Source organism: Psittacula echo (genome assembly GCF_963264785.1).
Source record: "Psittacula echo genome assembly, chromosome: 5".
Taxonomy (NCBI): Eukaryota; Metazoa; Chordata; class Aves; order Psittaciformes; family Psittacidae; genus Psittacula; species Psittacula echo.
Window position 1 is genome coordinate 31,846,050 of NC_137739.1, and position 7,350 is coordinate 31,853,399.

The following is a 7,350-nucleotide window of genomic DNA, read 5'->3' on the forward strand; positions in this document are numbered from 1 at the left end:
CCAAGAGTAGTATGTCTCACTGAAAACCTTTCTCTGGAGGATACACAGAGATGTAGATGCAGAAAACAGTGACAGAGAAGGTGGTGGGTCTGGAAGTGCTTAATGGTGTTGCACAACTTCAGGGAGATTTGTGCATAGTTTCGTAAGTTAGCAGTTGCTGTTTCATGCTATTTGGGTGTACAAGTTCTTGTTTTCAAGGGACTCTGGTAGGGCAGGGAAGCTTGGAAAGGAGAGTGAGCAATGTATATCTAAAGCAGGGAGCCAAGTCTTAATTTTATACATCTTGAAATAATATGTACATTTTAAAATAAAATTTCTTTTGCTCTATGAGTTGTGGTGTAGCCTGGGCTAAACCAGCTCCTAGTTTTCCCAGTCAGAGCAGACCCTGGGGACTTTGTAGAGCACCAAGAGGCCAGTGGTATGAGTTCAGCTCATATATTCTTGACATGGCCCTGCCTTTGCCTGTGCCAGGCCGCACAGGAGGCAGGGCCTTGACCGCTCACTTCTGCTGAGCTGCAGGAGAGTTCCTGGCAGCTGCGTGTGGCTTAAGGCAAAGAGGCACTCTGCAATGAACTGCTGAGATGTGTTCTCCTGCCAGAAGTATTTGCCTACTGCTCAGAAATAGTAGTGAGAAACTTTTAATCTCCTTATGAATTTGTGAAACAAAGCCTGTAAAAAATGTTTGTTACTTTAAAAAAAATCAAGTTTTAATATTTTGACAGCAAGCTTGAAAATAGGAGGAATAGTGTTCAATAAAATTCTGCTGAAAGTAAGCAATATGCGAAGTTACTGGAGCCATAATGAGACACTGTCCTTTTTTTGTTGTTGTTTTTAAAACCATTGAGGTTTAGAAAACAATACAAATACATTTCAGCCAAACTGTGGAAACTGAATAACTGATGTGTAATCTATTAGCAATTATTGCACTTCTTTAAAAGCAGACACAGCTTGAACTGTGCAGCTGACAAATTTTCAGCTGGTCAGTTCCCAGCAGCGGAAAGATACATTTGGTTCAGAAAGGAATAGCAGCCATTATATACACTGTGAGGTTGGAGGTGTGTTTGGGACACAGAGCTCCAGCAGCTCAAATCTGAACTGGGCCATAGGAGGTGGGAGTGAGGTACTGTCATAAGGAAGGTAATGTCAGCAGTGGGAACAAGTCAAAGCACTGACTCAAATGACCCTGAAATGGGTAGAGCTTGAACACAGACTTTGTATTCATTGACTTCATTGCTGTCTTTTATCTGGGTAAGCGGCATTGGTGAGATGCTGATTTCGGATGAGTCTGAATGTTCTCCTCCCTTGCCCTGCTCAGCAATGACCTTGGGGCAGTGGATCAGAAAGCAGGCTGAAATCTCCTGAGATCTCTTTAACAGGGTTGTAGAAATATTCTTATGAGCACAGTGGTCTAGACACAGAAGACTGGTTTGTAAAACAAAGTAACAGCTTCTAACTAGATCAAGAGATAGAACTGAAGAAATGGACTTTTGGGTACATCCGTTGGGCTTCCTTAAACGGTGGGGAGGAGCAGGAAATTTTACTGTTCCATTGCTATTGTTGGCTAATTTGTTTGACTCTAATTTTTAACAGATGTCTGTTCAGGAAGAAGCATTACTACTTAATTTTTTATGCACTTGTTAGTCAAGCAAATAACTTTCTTAGATGGAATTTGTGTTAATATATCCCTCCCATTTGCACAGGTTTTTGAAGAAAAAACGCCCCAACCAAACCAACGACCTTTTCATTGCATTTTGCGTCGTGCAGTTTCAGATCAAGTTTGCTTTATTGTTATTTGGAGGTTCGAGGAATGTACCTTGACAAATTACTTCCCACAGTAATTTAATTCACAGAGCACTTTGAATGCTCTATGCTTTTGTATGTAGCAAATAATACATCATCATTAAAATTACATTTTTTATTGAGGTTTTATATTTGCTAAAAACATTGGAAACTAACTAGAAAGTGAAAAGTAGTAAGTCTGTCAAAAAGCAGAGTGTTGCAGTTGACAGGTGAGTCTAAAAGTGGCATTTTTAATGCAACTCTGTTCTGTTCCAGTACAAAGACTATTTAGACTAACACCACAATCTTCAATAGTTTAATCCCTGTATTTACAGTAGTGTAACCAATAGTACCAAGACCTCAACTAAACTATTGCAGATTTTTGCACAGATTTATTACAGTATTGTATATTACAACAGTATTGTTTTGGGAACGTTTCTGATGTCTTTCTAGTGTTTTTACTGCACCAAAACGGAGTGAATATAAGCAATGAGCAAGATCCTGGTTAAAACACGAGAATCCCCATAAATGCAGTATCAGAAAATTGGAGCAGGATTCATGTGAAATTGTTTATTGGGTGTTGATATGAAGTGAGACAGAAGTCCACAGGGGATATAGCATAGTAGTTGTGCAAAACAGTTTTACATCATATGCCAATGTTTCAATTTTTCTGGAGGAAGTCAGTCTTAGAATGAAAATCTGGGCCAGGAAAATGCTGGCAATCTCACTGAAAATACCAACAAAGATACAAGTTACGGGATTTACTAATGATGTTTTATGTTCTGTGAATATCTGTCTACTAGGAGGTGGTGTGAGACCCTTATTTCTTTACACTTTGGCTGTTGAAAAGCCATCGGTATGGGAGAACAATTTCTGTTCTGTGCCTTAATCAGTCTGAATTTGAATCAGTGATTTAGCAATGAAAGAGTCTGTGTTCTCTTACCAGTTTCCTGCACTGTTTAGTTATCCTAAAAAGATATTTTCCACTTGAGTGGAAGAGAAAATTGAAAGAATGCATAGCAGAATTTGTAAAGAGTAAGATTGAAAGGAAGATCTAACCATAATGAAATATAAGTGAAAGAATTATTCTGCTTTTCTTTCCTGGTTGGAAGAAAACCATTTTGTCCAGAAAGCCAAACAAGAAGTACCATTGTCACAGCATCCTCACAGTCTTTTCACAGGCTTTATCCTCCAAATAGCATAATAACTATTCACCAGGTAATATTGTGTACAGAAACTGGGAATTAGTTAAGTGTTTGATTCAGTCTCCGTACTGAGCATCAGCCTTGTACTTGCACTTGAGAAACATTAACAGCAAATGGCTTTTAAAAGCAAATGAAACTGTAACCATTTTCTTGCAAGCAGGTAAATAGGAGCTGATGGAAATACACAGTTGTCATCCATATTATTAAATTATATACATGCAAAAATGCCCATAGGGTCTAGGAGGCTTTGAGCAAGAGATGTGTCAGTGAGAGACTTCTGTGGGAGAGCAACATGTCTTGATTACTCTAGTGTCCCTGTCAGCACAGAGCCAATGACTTGCAAAAAAAGTGTGCCTATAGACCTTAGCTACCTGTTCATAGGATTTTCAGGTCATCCATCTTTATCTTTTGCATCAGATGTGGCCTTTTCAAAGTGCCTTGTTTTCTGTGCAGCGGATGCTTATCCAGGGAAGCAGCTGAGCCCGTAAGAGGATTTATCAGTACAGACAATTGAACAAATGCCCAGTAATCAGACTGCTCTCACATGAAACCTCTACCCTCTTGATTTGCTGCTGATTTGGAAAACCACTTTATGTCAACAGAGGCAAACAGGGGAGATGGCAGATAGCCTGTGTCCATTTGAAACTGTTGGCAGGGACCTGAAAGCATTTTAATGTGGATTTTTAACCTCTCCCTTTCCTGTCAAACAGTAATGTCACCCATGTGGGCTTCCAGATATGTGTTGAGTCTGGTGGGCTTGTTCACTGTGTCTGTGTGTGTGTGGTTGAGTACTTGATTCGGCTTCTATGATTTCTTTACCAACAGCCACTTGGATTGCCCCGGTTCAGAGGTTCAGGAATGAATTGTAAACTGCTGCTCCCTGTGACTTTAAAATAAAAATCCAAATGAAACAAGAGTTCTTCTAAGCTGTGGGTAACCAGGAGGAAACTTCTGGCTTGCCAGATTTTTCATGCACCTGTGAAAGTGAGAAAGCAGAGAAGGGCTTTGCTAGTTAAACATTAATACCAGTTTCCTCCCTTTAAGCATACAAAGGGACAGAGGTTTGACATACGCACTTGGTCCGTGTGTCATTTACTGCCTAACAAGTGAAGCAGGCAGTATTCAGGAAGCACAGTGGCTACGGCAGGACGTGAGGGACTGAGAGCAGAATTCCTCCTTCTCCGTTCTGCATCTTTCCAGAAGGGAAGAGCTTCTGAGTAAGTCTGGGATTGGTAGGCTGAAGTGATTGTAGTGATGAGTAGTTGTGTGCTTGTCACAGGCATGAGAGAAGAAAACCAAAAAAAGCAGAAATGAAGAGCATGAAGTGCCAGAGCACTGAACTCTAATATCTTTTCCCGAAGCCAGTTTTGCAATAGATAGGCTTTCTACTCATAGGCAGGAACTCAACACCAGCCTACAGCTTACTAAAGACAGCAATAGAAGTAGCTTTAGTTGTCAAAGTTTGCAGCTCTGCTACAGGACAAAGGACTTTGTGGGGCTAAAACTAATTTTTACAGCCCCTCTTTTCCCTTCTTCCTGTTACCTGTTTCGCTCTCAGACAGAATCTAATTTCTCTGCATGGCTAAATACATGTTTCTGGTCTAGTCTGATGAGATTCCATTTTTTCCTCTTTAATCCTTAGAGGTGATTTTTAAGTTACGCTGCAGTATCCACAGCTGTGCATTTTGCCACTGCTTTCTTCCCCCCACCAGATATACCCACTGGATGACAGTGTGTATGAGGAATAACACTTTTTTTTTTTTTCCTGGTATAGTTGGGTTGCCTACTTTGGACAAGTTAAATTTGGTTTTATTATATAGAAAGTTTTAGTCCATTAGAGAGAGGCTGTACTTACTTAAACCTGGGCTGAATATGACTTACAATGATTGTGCTTTTTCTAAATGCTGCATAACTGCTGTGATGGAAACTCAGTGTTAAACACAGCGCTGCCAGCATAACTTCAGTGCGTTGTGTTGGTCTTTATGCCTGGTTTCAGCTGTTTGTTTGTATTATGTTTTCTAAGAAACTTAATTTCTGGGGTATGAGACAGTTTGAGGTTTGTTTTTCCATCAGATAAATAACAGAAGTCTTAAGGGTTTGTGCTTTTCAAGAAAAAAACAAATCAGTGTTGCCAAACTCTGTGAAGCTCTGAGAGATGTAACTTAGGGTCAGAATCTGTACTTCTGTTGCTTCAAATGTTCGTTAGCTTAGAGACCATGAGCTACAGCAAGGAGTTTGTTGTTAGGTTTTGTAGTCTTCAGAGAGCAAATATTTTTACAGCTGATGAGCTTATAATATGAAAAGTAAAAATGTATTGGCCAGCTTCTTATAAAACCTAATAGGCCAACAGAAGAGTGTAAAATTAAATCCATGGGTTTATGAGAAGCCAAGGTCTTGTGAGAATGAAATATTTATAAAGGATATATAAATCCCCCCAGATATTATCCCAGTTCCAAATTTAGGCTTGAGATCCCACAGCTTTTGTAGGTGTGGTGGTGAAATGTGGTCTGGGAGGCTCATTTCAGCTGGGTGAGTAATGTACACGTTTATGTTACCCTTGATCATGGTGAGCAAAGTGATGGGGAGTGTCTTTTCCTGACCTAACTCTGCCCCTGTTGACAGTTACAGTCAATAAAAAGAGAAGCCAATGTCTAGATCTTTTGGAAAGTTTCCTTTGGACCATGTTTTTGAGTGTTGGTGTGTGTGGTGCTTGAGCACTGGCCTGCCGTTCTTTTCTTAATATTCAGTGAAGCAGACTTAGGGATTTCGTCAAGTTAAATCTGGCCTTGTCTGGACTCTCAGGTAAATAAGTGTGATAGCAGCAATCATTGCAAGTCATAGCTTGGTGCTTTTCAAGTTTTTTTTCTTTTTCTTTTTTACTTTGTCAGTTTATGTATGTCTGGCAACAGATTAGGGAATAAATAGATCAAAGATTTTTCAAAGCTGTGTTCAACTAAAAAACCCCAAACAACTCTCAGCTGACAAAGGCTTTTATATGACACTCAGCTGTGGGTATGCCATCACATTTCCTTATTTTCCTGGCTTGTTTAGCTAAACAAAGTAACATGAAGCATACAGTAACCAGTCAGAGTAACTTAATTTAATTTTCAGTGTTATTAGGCTGAAACTTTGCTTTTCGTAAGTGTGCATTTATGCCAGGTCAATGCCTTAGATCTTCCTATAACAACAATTTTGCATCAGTTTGCATCTTCAGCAATTTCTCTTCGGTAACTCTTGATTCATGCTGACATAAGCCAGAAGAAAATCAAATCCTAATTCATAGATATTTAAAGAAAGTGAATGAAAAAAGTCCAACAGTAAAACTGAAAGAAAAATCCCTCTTAAATTCAAGTAAAGTATTCAATTTCTTCTTAATCTGTACAAACCCATCGTATTGGGTTTGTATGGCAAGGTTTTGGTAGTGGGGGGCCATGGGGGTGACTTCTGTGAGAAGCTGTTAAAAGCTTCCCCTATGTCTGTTAAAGTTAATGCCAGCCAGCTCCAAGACGGACCCACTGCAGGCCAAGGCTGAGCCCATCAGCAGCAGCAGTAGCACCTCTGGGATAATGTAGTTCAGAAGGGGGAAAGGCAGCTGTACAGGAGCAATTGCAGCTGGAGAGCAGAGTGAGAATGTGTGAGAGCAACAGCCCTGCAGACACCAAGGTCAGTGCAGAAGGAGGGAGGAGGTGCTCCAGGTGCTGGAGCAGAGATTCTCCTGCAGACCATGGTGAGACAGACTGTGCTCTGCAGTCCGTGGAGGTCCATGGTGGAGCAGATATCCACCTGCAGCATATGGAGGTCCATGGTGGAGCAGATACCCACGTGCAGGACATGGAAGTCCATGATGGAGCCAATATCCACCTGCAGCACATGGAGGTCCATGATAAAGCAGACACCCACCTGCAGCCCAGGGAGGACCCTATGTCAGAGTAGGGGGATGCCCAGAGGAAGCTGTGATCCTGTGGGAAGCCCAGGGGCTGGAGCAGGCTCTTGGCAGGACCTGTAGCCCTTTGGAGAGAGGAGGCCCTAATGGAGCTGGTTTGCTGGCAGGACTTGTGACCCCATGGGGGACCCACACTGGAGCAGCCTGTTCCTGAAGGACTGCACACCATGGCAAGGACCCATGCTGGAGCAGTTAATGAGGAACTGTAGGCTGTGGGAAGGGCTGACATTGGAGAAGTTCATGGAGAACTGTCTCCTGCGGGAGGGATACTATGTTGGAGCAGTGGAAGGGTGTGAGGAGGAAGGAGCAGCAAAGATATGACCGCAATCCCCATTCCCCTCCCCTCTGTGCTGCTTGCTGGGAGGAGGTAGAGAAAATCAGGAGTAAAGTCCAGGATGAAGGGAGGTGTTGGGGGTAAGGTGT